Here is a 19,230-nt window from a genome sequence, read left to right as displayed (position 1 = left end):
AGACTCAATTCTGTCTGATTCTAAAGACCTCGGTCTTTGCGCTCTACCACTTTCCTCCTGACCTCATGCATATACACAGGATGACTAGATGGGAAAATGTGAGAATGGAGGCAGAGTTAGGGTTTTTTGCTTTAAATTCGTATATGGTGGTTGTTAACTATCATAATACAGGCATTGCAGGTATAATACCATATATTCATTTCTGAAAAACCTTGCATTCTGCAAGTCACACACTAAAAACAATAGGACTTATGGGAAAATTAAGACTAGATGCAGACCACTTAAATCCAATGGAACTTTAAAAACCAATGGGACTTTTTGTAACTAGATCACTTTTAAAACATTGACCAACCTAGTGAGAATACAAATGACATTAAATCTGTGCTGTTAGCCCCAAGCATCACAGTCAGTCAAACTTAGTGTGAACGTTCATTTCTATAGAGACCTAAAATGATCCAGACAGTTCATCTGACTGTAGAGTTGGGAGGACTTTCTTTTAAAACTTTGGCTTTTATCATTGAGTTGATTTTTAGTTATGTGCTTATCTTTGTACTTGAGGGTTTTTTTTGTTAGTGTATCGATATATCCCGCTTTTGCTGGCTGTGGATATATTGCAGCGTGGGGTGTACCATTAGATCATCTTTTTGAAAAGAGATACAGAGTGGGAACTTCTTTATTGATTTATATATATACACAGAGAGAGCACTTCTTGCATGAAAGGAAGACTCTTGTGGGAGAATATTTAGCTTTTTCCTTAAGGCCATCATATATTGCTTAGCCTTTGCTTTTCATTGTGGGAGAACATGTTCCTAAAACATTTACGTGCTGGGAAAGCCAACACCTCCCCCAGGCCTGAAGGGGCAAAGGGTGAGAAGGGGGTGAGCCCTTGCAGAACCAGGGAGAGCTGGAAGTGTGGAGGAGGGTTTGCAGCAGGAGGTGGACTCATGGAGAGATGCAACTGCCAGGACAGCAGCGCCCAAACTGGGAATGGGCAGGGGAGAAGACACCACGGCCACTTTCTCCTCCCACTCTCCCATCCTGCCCTGCCTCCCATTGGCAGAAGCCAAGCAGAAGCCAGAAGGCAGGGAATCAGAATCAGCCTTGCCCACTGTGGGGTCTGCCTCCTGGAGTGTAAATCAGGGAAGAAAAGGAAGAATAGAGGGGGAGGTAAGAGGAGGGGTGCAAATGAAGAACCACCAACACCTCTGCCTTCATCTGTATGCAATTGTGAGGATTCTGTCATGTGCTCCTCATCCCACCCCACCCCCTTCTCCTGCACCTTTTTAAGTGTGTGTGCGTGTGTTTGTGTGTGTGCGTGTCTGTGCTGCCTTCTGAAAGAGTTAAAGCTCATTCGGAGGTGACCCAGTCTAGGTTCCAAAAAGGAATTTCAGAATCATTCATATCCTATTCTGAGAGCCTAAAGAACAAATGCCATTCAATGTCTTTTCAGTTTCAGAAAACGGGGATTGATTCCTCAGGTGGCTGGTCCTGCAACAGGCCCATCATAGGTGGCTGGGCGAGGCTGGACGAGAGGCACATATTCGTATGCCAAACATGCAGGCAGGAGGTGTGATTCCACAGTATCCCTCACCTAGACTTTGTTCACTACAACATTTCTCTTTGAAACAATCTCAAACTTCCACAAGATGTATACATACAATACAAAGATCCTTCTCCCTGAACTGTTTGAGAAAAAGTTGACAACACAATGTCCCATTACCCCAAATACTTCAGTGTGTATTTCCTCTGTATAAGGATATATAACTACAACACAGCCAACAAAATCAGGAAATCAGCAGCGATATATTATCCTATCCTCAGAACCCATTCAAGTTTCACCAATATTCCAGTAATGTCCATTAGAGCAAAAGAAACTGTTCAGAATTACTCACTGAATTTAGTTGTCTTATGTATTTAGATTCCTTCAGTCTGGAACAATTCCTCAGTGTTTCCTTGATTTTCATAACTTTGACATTTCTTAAGATGACAAGCCAGTTATTTTGTAGAATGTCTCTCAATTTGGGTTTGTCTGATGTTTCCTTATGATCAAACTCGTGCATTTTTGACAAGAATATCACAGAAGTGATGTTGTGTTCTTGTCATTGCATCTTATCAGATGGCACAGGGTTCAATTTTCCCATTATTGATGATGTTAACTTTGATCACTGGATTAAGATGGTGTCTGCAAGGTTTCTCCACTCTAAAGCTAGTCATTTTTCCATTGTAATTAATAAGTATTTTATTGGGAAGTTCGTAGAGATTATATCAAGCTTTTAATTTATTCATTAATTTGTTGAATCTCTACAGACTCTTGCATTTCTATTTTATTCACTTGGTGATAATCCATTGCTATCATTATTTATTTTGACACTCAGATTGTCCCAACTTGGCAATGGGAGCCCCTTTCCAGCTGGATTCTTTGACCTTTTGACACGACTCTATAATTCTTTGTACACTTCCTCACTTTCTGGCATAAAATATTCCATGAGGGTCATTTTGTACTTTCTCTCTTTCAGCTTTGAAATCAGCTCTTGCTCCAAGGAGCAACTTGTCTTGTTTAGTGGAGAAGGGTATTCGAAATAAAGATCTGACAATTAGGTGTGCTCATTGCTATTAAGAAACCGTTATTTTCAGGTCTCCCGAGCAGTGGAAAGATACAGAGAATGAAATACACACAACACACACACACACACACACACACACACACACACACACACACACACGCATGCACATATGCACACAAATATATTCCTGACCTCTATGTTTATTTCTACATTCATTTCTACATGTTGAAGACTATTAGTTCACACCCGTGCCTCCAATTCCAGTCCAACACACCACAGGCTTTATTTGAATCTTCTCTGGCAGTGAAAAATTGGACTCTCATTTTCTTTCATTTGTTTACTTATTTGGTCAATTTCCCTGTGTATGACCAATTCCCTTCACTGCAATTTTTCTCTCTCCCATGCGGATAACCTTCTAATGCTGCCCACTCTCCGACTTTCTTGTTTAGGAGACTAACTTGCTTATGAAGATATTCTTCTACATCTCTTCTAGAAAGCATTGCAGTTCCAGCTTTCACATTTATATATCTGATTCATGTCATATTGATTTTTGGGTGTGGTATAAGGTAGGAGTTGAAGTTAGTTTTGTCTATATGTTCATACAATTGTTCCAACACCATTTTCTTTCTTTCTCTTTCTTTCTTTCTTTCTTTCTTTCTTTCTTTCTTTCTTTCTTTCTTTCTTTCTTTCTTTCTTTCTTTCTTTCTTTCTTTCTTTCTTTCTTTCTTTCTTTCTTTCTTTCTTTCTTTCTTTCTTTCTTTCTTTCTTTCTTTCTTCCCTTTCTTTCTTTCTTCCCTTTCTTTCTCCCTTCCCTTCCCTCCCCTCTCTCTCTCTCTCTCTCTCTCTCTCTTTCATTTATTTATTGGCTGGCCAGTATAGAGATCAGTCCCTGAACCTGGTGTTATCAGCACCACATTCCAACACACTGAGCTAACCCATAAGCCCCAAACTATTTATTGAAAAGATTTTTCTTTCTCCCATTTACTTGCCTTGTTACGTTTGCAAAAAATCAACTGACCATATATGTGTGGGTCTACTTCTGGACTCTATTCTTTTCCATTGATCTATTTGTCTGTCTTTATGCCAACATTGCACTGCCTTGATTAATATAGGTGTATAGTGAATCTTGAAATCAGAGCCCTCTAACTTAGTTCTTCTTCAAGACTGTTTTGGGTATTCTAGACCCTCTGCTTTTCTACATAAATTTGAAAATCATCTTTTACATTTGTAAAATAAATGCTTATGATTTTGATTGGGATTGCATTTAATTAATAGATCAAGTTGGGGAGAATCGACATCTTACCAATCTTGAACCTCCAATTTATGAACATGGTATATCCCCCCTATAATTTAAGTCTCTTTAATTTCTTTCAGAGGTATTTTGTAGTTTTGGAGGTTTTGAAGTATTTTCTTAAATTTAAGTGTTTTATGTTTTTAATACTATTGAAATGGAATTGCTTTTTAAATTAAATTTCTATCAGTTTTGCTTACTTTGAAACTCTGTTATTAGGCACGTATGTTTAGAATAATTATGTTTTCCTATTGAATTGACCTTTCTGTCAAGAGGAAGAAATGTCTCTTTATCTCTGTTAATACTCTTTGTCTTGAAGTTTATCTTGACTAATATTAATATAACTTTTTCTGTGCTAACTGAGTTCATGGTATTTATTATTATTATTATTATCATCATCATCATCATCATCTCACATTCAACCTATGTCATTATATTTAAAGTGATCTTCCTTTTTAAATCCAATCTGACAATCTTTGCCTTTTAATTTGAGGGTTTGGTTTACTTATATGTAATGTAATTATTGATATGGTTTCTTTTAAGTCCACCCTTTTGCTATTTGTTTTCCATTTGTTCTACCTGCTTGGCTTTGGGTTTTTCTGGTTACAATTCCACTTCTCTTCTTTCTTTAGGAATATTTAAAAACATCCCATTTAAATTCCTCTATTGGATTAGAGATAATGCATCTAAAAGTGTCTGTGACATATATATAGTACGCACTCAACAAATTATATGCTTTAGTTTTTCTCTCAGGAAAATGGGGTTTGGCATATTAATCTCATACAGGCTCCAGTAAGAGCCTAGAGAAGATTTGGCTGAAAAGGTAGCTGCTGTAGCTCACATGAAAGCCTCTGGGGGCCTAAAGCCTCTGATGGGAATGTGGAAACTCAAGGATCAGGATCTTTCTCTTTGCAGACATAAGAGAAGTTTGGAGACAATTTCCCACAGCAAATTCAAGGAAAGTAGCATGTCCTTGATCTCCTCTCTCAACAGAAACTGCCCCACCCCCCAAAAAAAGAAAGAAAAGAAGAAATTTGAGAAAGTATTCCACTTGGGTCTCAGCAGTAGTCCTGAAGTCGTTTGCCATTTTTATGGTACGGGGAATATACCCAGAGTTGCAGAGGAACCATAAATAATGGGAAGAAGAGAAAAAGAGAGAGAGGAAAGTGACATTGAGCTGGTGTAGACACGAAGTGAATGTTATGATTTCTGAACTCATTTTGGTGCTTCTGACCCTCAGTGGGTTGGCATAACCTGAAGCTCCTGTTTCTAGATAACCAGCACTGAACTCTCTGACATTTCCAGGGGCCACACAGTAGGAGAAAAACAGCTCCAGTTTCTCTTCCCTTCATGGAGGGAGTGCCCATCCAGATTTTCACCCTTACTCTCTCAGAAAGGAATTCCCTGTGATGACTAGAGGTTGCTGTAGAGTGGGTTACAAGGACAGGTATTGTACAAATGTCTTGCCAAACAAGCCAATGAGTTGAGGTAACCGAAGGCCAGCAGCCATGGTGTCTTAGCTGTAGGACAGAGAGGTGACCAATTCAAACTGAGGTCTGAGTGGCTTTGATCATCAGGTTCCAAGGGAAATGACCCAAGGGCAACATGCCTGACCCATTTTGATTATCTCCTGTCTACTTCCTTTGCTGAAAGGCAGGAGAAACTCAAGATAAGGGGTTATGAGAAGGCAATTCATATCTACTTAATAATGTTAAACAGAGACAATCTAACTTGAACTATTGTAATAATCTTCTTGTCTTCTGGAACTCCTCCTAGTATTTTAATAATGACATCCTACTTACAGTAGTCAGATCTCTCAACACTTCTTTTATATTTTCCATTACTTTGTTTCTTCCTGATGCCTTTTGGGAGTGTTCCTTAGTCCGATCTCCTAGCTCTCTAATTCTGAGATAGGGTCTTGTCCCAAGATCAGGGTGCCTGTCTTAGGAGGTGGTATCAGGAGGTAGAAGTGATGGAGCAAGGAGAGTGTGATAGAGAAAAAGTCAATACAATATGTGATGCTGCTTTGTGTTGCTTTGCCCCCCATGGATTTGTCACCCCACTTCCCCTTGGTGATGGAGATGCAAAGGATTACTCAAAGCCCATCTCTTCTGAGCAGTGAGAGGCAACCCTTCCTCAGGAAATTAACACTGAATTGGGATTCTCTTCCTGCATTTTTTTCCAGACCAGGAAGTTACAGGAAGAGACATAGGTGGGGTTATAGTCTAACAATATAGGCTGGTAACGTTCAGTGAAACAAGCCAGATGACATTCCAGTAGACAGTTAAGTGATCTTATCAACACAAGCATGATCTTAGCAAACATTCCTTCTTACAACAATTTCTCAGTATCTTTACATAACAATCAGTAACTAGTCTGTCCTTGAGCCAGCAACCTGCTGTGCCACAAATCTTTGTCTCACACCAGAGACTTATAGCCTGAGGAAAATTTCCTGTCCTTGCAAGGTCAATATTTGAAACTGCAAGGCTTTGGAAAACCAGGTCCTGTGAAGTACGTATGCTTTATAGTGTATTCCACAATGTGACATTTAGCTGACTACTGCTGTGAGCAACTAGGACTCAATTCCACTTGGGACCCTCTGAGAAAATGTAGAATGTGCCTCAGGATTGTCCCACTGAAGGGATGAACAGCTGGGGCATTTACCTACCAATTTCCATCCCATATAGATTCTACTGGCTAAGGGTTAAGGGTTGGTTATGGGACTGTCACCTTCCCCACAGTTCCCAGCTACCCCTGCATAGGTGGGCGGCCTCCTCCTGAGGCAAATAGAAGAGAGATTATAGTATTCCTTTGTGTTATCAGGCACAGGTCTGGCTGCCTGCCCCTTTTCAAAAACAAAAATTCAAGGGTCAAATATTGGTGAAAATGGAAGTCAGCTCTTATTCAGGAATACTGGTGATATGAGGAGAGATGCTAGGCTAACCCATCTCTCCAGTAAACATGGAGGAGAATGGCCAGACTAAAGCCATCTCAAAGACTCAGACTTATTGAGGGGTTTTTTAAGAGGGGGTTGAGGGAATGGAACGTGGGAAATGAAAGCAGGAAAGAAGGGAAGTGGACTGTGATGGCTCCATGTAAGGCGTCAGGTACAAGGTCTCACCAAGGACTCGTCTGCTTTCCGTTCTCATCTTCGCTGGTATCTCAGGGCCCTGCAATACTTTGATTTGCTCCAGAGTGGAATCAGTTTCTTTGCAAAGTTTCTGTGCAGCTTTGCAGGGCTCTGGCTGACTTGGCTTGTGCCCAGGGTCAGCTTCCAGACATTTGGCCTTGATCACGTCTCAAAACCCTGTGGTCTCAAAGAAGTACTGATTAGCTTCCCAGTCTTGTTTTTCTATTTTGCAAGTAAGATAAGAGAGTCAGGGGATGAGAAGAAAGGAGGAAAAAAACCCCTGCCCTTTGTTTAAAATCCACCCCCCCCCATCCCCCGCCTCCTTCAGCCCAAGCAGTTTTAGGTCCCAACATGACTTCAGTTCTGCTCACTCCAACATTTGGATTGTTTCCTGTTTGTTGGTAGCTCCTCAGGCCAACTCCATGCAGAAATAGGTGGAGAGGCTTCTACTCAGGCAAAAGTCTACATTAGGAATTTCAACCTTCATAGAAGGATGTCACTCTTACCCCCATCACACCCCCTCTTGGCTGGCTTTTAAAGCAAGTGTATTTGCACTTAAATCCAACAAAGAATATTTGCACCCTGGAAACTTCAAGAGATTGTAACTTTAGACTCACTGTCAATCAATACATTTCAAAACTTCTATAGAAAGAAGTAAAACTTACAGAGAATTGTACAATGGATATGTGAGGAAAATGGCGTAGTTTAGTCAGGCCCCCTCACCTCAGGTCTGGCTGGGTGTGGTGCAGCACATCCTTTGTAAACAAGCTGTATGGGAGTAAAGTTAGTGTGCATGCAGCCCATGTATCTTTTTGATTGTTGGTATTTTTGTGTGCTCTTCAGTGTGTATGAGGCAGCAGCTCTGAATTTCTGGTTGGCAGAGCTCGTGTCTAGAAATAAAGCCTATTATTTCTTCACCCACAGCTCCAAGGACCTTTTCCTGTTACCTAGCTCATAGACCTGTGTGTGAAGGGTTTGTGAATGGGCTCGAGGGGTCTGTGAGACCTAGCCCTAGCTCTACAGGGTATAATATCCTTTACTTTACCCTTATTTCAAGCCAAGCCTTCAGATTCACAGATCTGAGGTTGCACCATCTTGACTCCTTCTGGAATTCTTTTACATAATCACCTTAGTGTTATTCCACTGGACACTCTTGTAGGAAATTGTTAGAAACAGTACCAGATCTCTTATTTTTGTATTTAAAATTGGGGTGTTGTTGAGGACACTGCTTACTACAGTGCAAATTACTTGTTAATGAGAATCTACCAGTAAGTTTTCTCTGAGGTCTGCTTACTAGGAAGGTTCTAGCTACTCATGAACAATAAGTTTGCTATAGACATATTGCTTTAATTTGACACCATGAACTTGTGTTTTCCTCTTTGCAATGGCTGCTAGGAAGCTCAAAGTCAAACTTATGCTGCACATCAAGCACCTGTGTAGAGTTTTTCTAAATGGATTTGGTGAACTAACTTTGTCTATGATTTCATCTCCCTCTTTCTCTCTTCTCCTTCTTCTTCTTCTTCTTATTATTATTTTCTGGCCCTCATTTTTACCTTCACATTGATTTTGCCTTTATTTAGTTTTCATCTTTTATGTATTTCCAGAATCCCTCTTAGGTCTTTTTGAGAACAAGATGGGATTGAGTAGCAATGAATAAGAATAATAAAAACAGCTGTGGGGAGTGAGGAATAGGTGCCTGGAGCTCTGGACAGAGTTTCAGCTGATTCTGTGCTTTGGGGTTGACAAACATTAAGGAGGAAGAAGGAGATGGGTCAAGTCCTGGGCTTGGAGGAGATGTCCCGGGTGAGGGTGTGCGTTGCGAAAGAAGCCAGGGACGAGTTCTGAGGACGTCTGTGATGGCAGATTGTTGAAGAGAACTCAGCAAAGGAGATGAACTTGAGAGGCCTGCAGCAAGTTTGGAGGAAAGTCCGAGAATGGTTCCACAAAGCAGTAGAATATAGATTCTTCCCTTTTAAAGTATTTTAAACAAACCCATCATTTTTCTATTCCACCCTTTTCCTCATAAAGTCAACCAGAGGAATCCCACAGTTGAAAGACTTAATTGGGTGGAGGTTATTCAGTGTGACAATCTTCTATGACTATTTTTTCTGAATCAACAAAAGGTGACCCAAGGAGAGACAAGCTTTCCATGGGGCCAGCAGCCTTGACAGACCCCTGTCAGTCTGGTTCATAGCCAGATGAGAGAGTCTTCCCGCCCTTTCAGCATGCCCTGGACCACACGCGGACCTCACAGGGAGCCAGGCAAAGCATGGGAGGCCGCAAGTGACATCAGCATTCACTGCGTGTCCCCCAGCAGCAGCGAGGCGGGAGTGGATTTCTGTAGGGAAGCACCTGGCCTCAGAATTCAGATTACTTTCACTCCCTCCCTCACTTGGCAATCAAAACCGCGGATGCTTGTGAACATTCTTTTGTGCAGCCCAGAGAAAAGATGGGCTCACCGTGCCAGTGGGCAATTATGTCCTATGGCTCTAGGAAGAGCACAGACGCAGCTGTCTTGCAGCAGGAGCTTTGTGAGGTGGATTCAGAGTGTCTCATCTAGCCAGGCATCCAGGAAGAAGCTTCAAACACTCTTCTGGAACACTTACTGAGCAACTTTCTCGAAAAATCATTCTCAGTTAATCACAACTAGTCTCCCTATCTAAATGTCTTGTGGTGTATACATGCTAAAGATTGTCAAGAGTAGGAACAGTGTATCAAGATACATGAATAACAAGCTCAGGAAATGAAAGAAGTATTGAACTTTATAAAGCATATTCAAAGATATGACCCATTTTAATCTTCACAGGCATGCTAGCATCTAGGTATTGTTAATCTCGATTTACAGATGAAACCGAAGCTCAGAATGTTGAAGTAACTGGTCAAGGATCATGCAGGTGGTTAGTGACAGAGATGGGGCTCAAACTCAGACCTAACTATTTCAGTCCTGGGCTTTGTTATAGAACTTTTTCTTTTAGAGATCCAGCACCCTTGAATAAATATGTTAGCTGTTTAGGTATAAGTTTTTGTATCATGAGCCTTAGTTCTTCCCTTCAGTAATAATCTATATGGTTTATCAGCTCAAAGCAGCCTTCCTTCTCTACCAGCATGTGACTTTCATCTGGCTTTCATTGTCTTCTTCATGAAATTAAAAACTTCCTGCAGTCCCTTTGAACCTGTTCCATGACCTAGGAGAATTCTGTGGCTTGGCCAGGGAACAGAAAGCAGAAACAATGCCACCACTAAATATTACCCGGGTTCCCATAATAAGAGTTGTTCCCTAGACCAGACAGGACCAAAGAGCAAGGTTGCATTTGTGTTATTTTTGCTCCCTTAACTTCTCTACAAGGTCAGTGCTGTGGAAATAACCCAGGAAGACCTGAAAATCAGGGGCCCAGGCTCTGTGTGACTTTGAGCAGTGACAAGATCTCTCTGGATTTTTCACCCTTCATTGATAAAAGAGGAGAAGACAAGATGAGGTTGAAGGTCCGAGCACTAACAGTCCTCTCTACAGCAGAACCCAGGATTTTTACCTCTGCTTTTGACTAACTAGTAGGGTTGATCCCCAATTTCTGGATAGTGCAAATCAAAACACAGGGAAAATCCCATGAAAGAGCACTATATATTCTTTTCGGAATGATCTTTCAGTTTGAATCAGGAGAAAAATGTGATTTCCTTCTCCATTACTCCATGAGATAGGAGAATGAGTTCATCATTGTATTTCCAGTGCCTTAATGGTGCTGTGTGTGCTCAATAAATATTAGTTGAATTAATGAATTAATGAAATAAACTTAAATACCCAAGAAATCCAATATTTCCTGCCTCATAATTAAAAATTCTAATCAATATTTGAAAATATTTGGGCTTTTGTCCACGTGCTAAGGACAGATCTGTGATATTCCATGGTCCCCATACTAGCCACCAACTGCAGTTTCAACAAGATCTGAAGTTTCTTTGGCATATCCCATTCTTTCTAGAATTTGAGGCTCTGTTAGTTAACAGATATATCATAATATGAAACATAAGGAAAAGCCTCATCAGAGACATGAACAGGCAATGCACAGAAAAATAAGTGAATGTTACCCTTAACTATGGGAAAAGACGATCACCATCATTTATTTATCTTATTATAAAGTAAATGTATACAGGGTTCGAGCCCTGTACTGGCCAGCTGCCCCCCCCAAAATTTTTTTTTTAATAAATGTAAATTAAAACTGTAGTAATATACCAAAATTCCACCAGTAAGATTGGCAAAAATCCAAAATTTGAACGACATATCTACTGGTGAGGCTATGATGAAACAAGCACTCTTTTACATTGTTGGTAGGAATGAAAAATGGCATAATCCTGATGGAGGGGAATTTGGCAAAGTTTAGCAAAATTATATATGCATTCACCATTTGACCCAGCAATCACACTGGAAATTTATCTTTCCGGAGTCTAGATTCTACAACACTGTTCCAAAGACACACTAGCAAAAATATGATGAGATATATGCACAAGGTCCTATTACAGCACTATTTGTAATAACAGAAGACTGGCAACAACCTGAATCAATGGGACAACAATGAAATAAACAGTGTGTCAGCCACACAATGAAATACAATGCAGTGTAAAAAGGAATGATGTGTATTTCTATACTACAATGAGTAATCTCTAGGGTATATTGTAAAGTTAAAAAAAAGCAAAGTGAAGAAAAACATGTGTAAAATGCTACCATTTACATGAGAGGGAAGAATAGAATCTATCAATCTATCTATCTGTATCTGTAGGTGTGCATTTGCTTATGTTATAAAAACCAATAAAAGAATAATAGAAAAATGGTTTTATAGAGGAGGTCAGAAACATTTTTGAATATTCCAAAGATTTGTCTTGAGACACATAAATATTTAAAAAATCATAGAACAAAATTAAATAAAAACTTAATCCCTGAAAAGCAAAAATAAAATTAAACTAGTAATTCTGTCTGTGTACGGCATTATCAGAATTAACAAACAAAGAGAAACTATTTCAAATGACTTTAACACAGTAATTTGGCCATATATTCCCACTGAGATCAACCATAAGGACAAAAATATCAGCAAACACAAAAACGAAACCTTAAATCATCCTCAGTAGTCATATTGCTGGTGGTAGAGTTGGTTTGCTATTCTGAGGTCACTATATTATAGGATAAAGAAAAGTGATGATTTGGTATCATTGAGAAACATATTTTTGGTGTGGTTGAAAGGAGATACAGATGCAAGATTAGTGAGTTTAAGCAAGAGCCTATAGACCTGTACTTCATTTGGAATATCAGTATGAAATCTTTATATATTTCATCTTAGAAACACATACTTTCTAGTCCTGCCTACTGAAGAGACCTAGACACAGTTTCTGAGTTTGGTCAGGGGTCCCCAAGACCAACCCGAGGTTCAATGATTCTCTAAAATGTCTCACAGAACTCAGCAAAGCCATTGTACTCACGGTTACAGTTTGTTACAATGAAAGGGTACGGATTAAAATCAGCAATGGGAAAAGACACATATGGCAGAGTCTAAGAGAGATCAGATACAAGCTTCCTGTAGTCCTCTCCCAGTGGAGTCACGTGGATAGCACTCAATTTTTTCAGCAATGGTGTGTGGTAGCGTGCACGATGTATTGCCAACCACAGAAGCCTTGGAGTCAGGTTTTTCACTGGAGGTCAGTCATGTGGGTGTGATACTCCAGAGGTCATCTGATATGCGTGGTCCAAATCTCCTTCCACAAATGACATTGTTAGCATAGACTATCTGGTGTGTCCTGAGGTCCCAGATAAAGTAACTTTCTCTTGTCAGGAAAGTTACTTCAAGAACTTAGAGGTTCTCTTCCAAGAGTCATTCAAGAGCCAAACTTTTCTTTGGAATGTGCAGGGTTTGGACAACCTACACCTGCTGAGTTAATCATTTACTACAAACTGACCTAGTAGCAGTGAGGCACCACTAGTACACAGATTGTGGTCTTTAAATACCATTTCTCACAAGAGAAAATAGGGCTCATTGGAGAAAAGGCTGAACCCAGGACTAGGGCAGGAAATGTACAAGATGAGCCCAGAACATATTGTCATACCAGAGAGTAATGAAGTTACCAATCGAAATTAAGTTCCCACTGGCTAAAGATGGGACAATTTGAGAAACAATAAAGATAATTATTACAGTATATTAAAACACTTAAAAAACATATCCATTTTTATAATGATATCAAAATAACCATAGCAACTCTTTGGTCCCCTTTGGAAGATGCTAGGAACAATCCACATCATTATATCAAAAATAAATAAAACATTTGTCTTCTCTTTCTTAAATGATTGGGGAACCCAGATAGTTGATGTGGGGTGGAGGTGGAAGGGCTTTTCTTTCTAAAAGTATTTCAACTGAAAAAAAAAGAAAGAAAAAGAAAAAGAAAGACAGAATGATAAAATTAGAATATCACTATTTTTCAAATGCTACTAAACTAGTGGGTTTTGGCAATGATCATCACCTTGAAAAAAGAGAAACAACAAAGACTGTTCCTCCTATTAGAAGTACAAACACCTCCTGTAAGGTAATGTATTAGTCTGTTTCTGTTGCTTAAAACAAAATATCTGGAACTGGTTGATTTATAAGAAAATGAAATTTATTGCTTACAGTTTCAGAGGCTGGGAAGTCCATAGCCCAGGGAACACATCTGATGAGGGTCTTCTTTGGTGGTGGCTTTACAGCAATGCAAGGGTCTCACATGGCAGAAAATGGTGGAGCAGAGAGAGAGATACTCTCACATTCTCTCCTTTTAAAGCCCTCAGAATCAGACCCCTGACAACCATTATTAATCCGTTTGTTACAGCATGTTCCTACAATCTAATCACCTCTTCAAGGCCCCACCTTCCAATTCCCATAATGGTATTCCCCATCCTCTTACACTTTCACAGCCAATTTTCCAATACCTGGAACTTTGGGGGACACAATTTAAGCTTCAATGAGTTTGGGTGAGGGGGAGATTCAATCCACAGCAGGCAGGCTTTGGGAAAAACAAACAAACAAAAACAAAAACAAACAAAATATGACCATATGTCTATATCTAATTACAAGTTTATAGGTGATACAAGGGAGAGAAGAACATGTTAAATGACCCAGGAAGGCAGCCATGCCAGTTAGCACAGTCTAGTCTATGGAAGATTACAGTGCTTGTTTTTCAACCCCAAATTTTTTAGTTTGCAGAAAATAAAGGGAGAACTTATAGAATAAAAGAGACATATCAGCAAATTAGAATGTGTGATATTTATTTGTATCCCAATTCAAACTGTTGAAGTGTAAAACAAAAAACAAAAACAAAACCATTTTTAAGACAACCAGGAAAATGTGAACACTGACTATTTGATGGTATTAAAGAATTATTATTAATTGCTTTTAGGAGTGATACTGAAAAAGCCTGTTTTTTGGGCTTTTTAAAGAGGCATTATCTATCAGAGATGAAGATTGAAATCCTTACAAATTAAAATGATACAATGTTTGGGATTTGTTTCAAAATAATCTGGTTGGAGGTACAAGGAATGAATGAGGGTATAGATGAAACAAAATTGACCATACTTGCATTAATAATTTCTTAATCAGGGTGACAGGTATAGTAAGTTCTTTACATGTTCTCTCTACTTTTGTATGTTTGAAAATTTCTATAATAAAAAGTAAAACGAACAAAAATCAACTAAAGAGCCCTGTTCCAAATAATATGATGGCTCCAGTAGTTTGATTGAAAAAAAAGAATAAGTAATTTCATTCACTCATTCATTCATTCAACAAATATTTTTTGATCACTACTCTGTGCCAGGCAATGTAAAAATGACAGTGGACAAAAAGAAATAAAAATTCCCTTCCCCATTAGAGCTTACATTCTAGTGGTGGAAAAAGGCAATCATTAATAAAATTTATGAGTACAACAATATATGTCATATGCTTATAACTGCAACGGTGAATAATAAAGCAGGCTGGGGGTTAGGGAATGTCAGGGAACTTATCTTGATGAAGGGGTCCAGAAATACCTCACTGAGAAGGTGATAAACACTTGAAGGAGATGAGGAGAGAGCCACACACATATCTATAGAAAGAGTTTTCCAGGCAGATGGACCAGCCAGTGCAAAGGCCCTGAGGCAGATGTGTGCCTGGAGTACTTAAGAAAGAGCAAGGAAAACAGTGTGGTCGCAGCAGAGTGAGCAGAGGTGAGGGTGGGAAGCAAGGCCAGAGAGCTAATGCAGGCTCTTGGTGACTACAGATAGACTTTGAATTTACATGAATTGAAATGGGAAACCATTAGAGATTTGTTAGTTTTTAAAGCAGCTTTATTGAAGTATGTGTTAGTTTCCTGGGGCTGCCATACAAATTACCACAAACCGTGTGGCTTAAACAATGAAAATTTATTCTTTCACAGTTCTGGAGGCCAGAAGTCTGAAATCAGGGTGCTGGCACAGTTGATTCTTTCTGGAAGCTGAGCTCTGGGGAACTATAAAATTTTGAAGAAGAGAGATAATGAAGAAGCAGTGAAGACTAAGGAGCAAGACTAAACAGCACGACAGGAGAGAACCAAGAGAATGTGGTATTGAGGGGAGCGGGGCAAGATGATGGGCTGGAGGTGCCCAGGGCTCATTTCTCCCACAGAAAGGTACAGAGCAACTAACAGCTAAATATTGATGGAAGCATCTGTGAAAGAGTATAGAAATGCAGCAGGAGACTGGTGAGATCCCCATGGAGCATAAAAGCTGAGGATGGCAACACAAAGAGGAGAGAGAGGCATGAGGCTTCAGCTGCCATCTCTGACACCAGGATTGGTACAGAAGAAAATTTCCCTTGCTGTGGAAAGGTAGGCAGAGGGCTCACACCAACCCTCGTCCTTACCACAGAGGCCTGAAAATCCCCAACTATGGGGAGCTGCCTAGAATACAGGCACTACATCACTCCAGAACAGAAGCACAAACTGCACACCTCCCCACCAACTGACCTGAGCCAATGCTGGATGGGACCATCTTGAAACCAGAGCACTGTCTGGGAGTACAGCCTGTGCTATAGCCAGTAGCCACAGTGCTTTTCCAGCCTTAAGGCTCTGTCCTCCCAGCACACTCACATGAGAGGCTGCAACACCCTGATCCCAGCAGCTTGAAGCCTGGGCTCATAGCAGCTGTGACTCTACTTCTGGAGTCTCCAACCCTAGACCTATTGAACTGATGCACACCCACATCTCTGATGAGAGATCAGACAGGCAGACCACTTCCCATTCCTCCCCTTACCCCCCAGCCCCACCACCCTACTGAGTTGTGTGTGCCTGAGTCCCCAACCTGGAAAAACAGCTCATGGGTCTGTTTTTCCTAATGAATATGCCCTTGCACCTGTGGAAATAAAGTGTATCTGTGCTCTCCTGGAGAATCAGCCAGGCAGTTCCATCCTGAACAGTCCTGCCTAGTGACCTTGCCAACAGTACCAGAAGTGGCTAGACAGGACCCCTCATTGCAAGCTTGCCTAGTGGCCTCGTCCACTTCCTGGAAAGTGGCTTAGCAGCTCCACCCTGGCAGGCCAGTTCCTGAAAGACTGAGGGAAGCACAATTTTGCATCTGGCCCCAAGAAGTGGCACAGTGGAAAGGACACCAGCAGACCTGCATTCAGTTAGCCCAGCCAAAGCACACATATGCCCTTAGCTCAGAGAAATAGCTCAGCTATCACAACCCTGGAAGACCCACCTCTGAGTCCTTGCGCTTCACAAGCACAAGTATCTGAGTAAGAAACAGCTTGGCTGATATGTCCCTTGTGGGCCCACCCTTGGTCAGAGAAGCAGCACGGTGACCCTGCCCCTGGCAAACTAGTCCCAGGAACCCTGACACACCTCCAGCCTGTGATCAATCCAGCAACCACATCCCCTGTGTGTCTCAACCACCACAAAACTCCCAAGCATAGGTCACTGAGTCACTCACAGACATAGTGAAAGTGGATTACACTTGAAGAAGCTACACAGAGTCTACACTAGTGCATCCATCCTGAACAAAGCCATTGCACTCAATCAGCACCCTAGGATACGTTTGTGGTGGAAGCCTTTCCCCATGCAAGCCACTCTACAAAACTCAAAGAGGTGACAGTTCCACCAGATGCACAGATATCAATGCAGGGAAACAAGAGCCATAAAAAACCAACATAACATGACACCACCAAAAAACCAAAATAATGCTCTGGTAACTGATCCCAAAGAATTGGAAATTGCTAACTTGCCAGAAAAGGAATTACAATTAATAATCTTAAGGAAACTCACTGAGATACAAGAGAAAACAGACAAACATTTCAAAGAAATCAGAAAAATAATACACTAACTGAATGAGAAATTCAACAAAGTGATATCATTAAAAAAAAATCAAACAAATTCTTGGAATTGAATTCATTGAATGAAATTAAAAAATAAATCTCAGAGTCTCAATAACAGACTAGATCAAGCAGCAGAAAGAATTTCTGATCTTGAAGAGAGCAGTTTCAAAATAACTTAGGAAGACCAAAAAGAAAAGGAGAGAAGAATAAAATGAATAAGCAAAGGTTACAAGATCTGTGGGATACTATTGAGCCAACAAATATTTGAATTACGAGCGTTTCAGAAGGAGAAGAAAACAAAAAATATATTGAAAACCTATTTAAGGAAATAGAAGCTGACAGCTTCCCTAGTCTTGGGAAAGATACAGATATCCAAATCCGGGAAGCTCAAAGATCTTCAAGTAGATTCAACCAAATAGGTCATCTCCAAGATACATTGTAGTCAAACTGTCCAGAGTTAAAGATAAAGAGAATTCTAAAAACAGCAAGAGGAAAAAAACTGAGTCACTTATAAGGGAATACACATTAGACTAACAGCAGACTTCATGCTGTTCTCAGCAGAAACCCTACAGGCCAGGAGAGAATGGGAAGATATATTCAAAGTGCTGAAAGAAAAAAATTGCCAGCCAGGAAAGATATACACAAAGCAATCCTTCAGAAATGAAGGGGAAATAAAGTCTTTCTCAGACAGGCAAAAATTAAGGGAATTAATTCATCACCACCAGACCAACCTTACAAGAAATGCTTAGGGGAATCCTACATCTACCAGAGAAACAATGATAACAACAATCATGAAAACACCTGAAAATATAAAAGTTAGTGGTAGAGTAGATACAAGAACTAGAAAGAAAATGGAATCAAACTTTACCAATACAGAAAACCACCAAACCACAAGGATAAACAATAAGAGAGGAAGAAAGGAACAAAGGATACACAAAACAATCAGAAAACAACCAACAAAATGACAAGAGTAAGACCTCACATATCAACAATAACCTTGAATGTAAATGGATTAAAATATCCAATTAAAAGACATGGACTGGCTGAATGGGAAAAACAAAAACAAACAAAAAAACCCATGATCCATCCATATGCTGCCTACAACAAACACACCTTACCTACAAAGACACACATAGACTGAAAGTGAAGGGATGGGAAAAGATTATACTTATATCAGACAAAAAACAGACTTTAAACCAAGTGTCATACTAAGAGACAAAGAAGGGCACTATATAATGATAAAGGGATCAATACAGCAAGAGGATATAACAATTATAAATACATATGCACCCAACACTAGAGAACCCAGATGTATAAAGCAATTATTATCAGATTTAAAGGGAGAGATAGACACCAACACTGTAAGAACTAGGGACTTTAACACTCCAGTTTCGACATTGGACAGATCATCAAGACAGAAAATCAACAAGAGAACACAGATTTAAATTACACCATAGACAAGATGGACCTAACAGGCATATACAGAGCATTTCATCCAACAGCTACAGGATACACATTCTCTTCATCAGCACATAAAACATTCCCCCCCTGCAAAAAAATTAAATACAAATAAAAAATTAAAATAAAAAAATAAATCCAAGAAATTTTTAAAAAGAAAAAAAAATTCTCTAGTTTTGACCATATATTAGGCCACAAAATAAGTCTCAACAAGTTAAAAAAAAAACCCCACAAAATTATATCAAGTACTTTTTTCTGATTAAAAGGGAATAAAACTAGAAATTAAAAACAAAAGGAACTTGTGAAACTACACAAATACATGGAAGTTAAACAACATGCTCTTGAACAACCAATGGATCAAAGAAGAGATTAGGAAGGGAATTTAAAAATTTGTTGAAACTAATGAAGACAGAACACAACATACCAAAACCTATGGTATACAGCCACTGCAGTATTAAG

Source organism: Cynocephalus volans, chromosome 8 (assembly GCF_027409185.1).
Source record: "Cynocephalus volans isolate mCynVol1 chromosome 8, mCynVol1.pri, whole genome shotgun sequence".
Lineage (NCBI taxonomy): Eukaryota > Metazoa > Chordata > Mammalia > Dermoptera > Cynocephalidae > Cynocephalus > Cynocephalus volans.
This window is presented reverse-complemented; position numbering follows the sequence as displayed.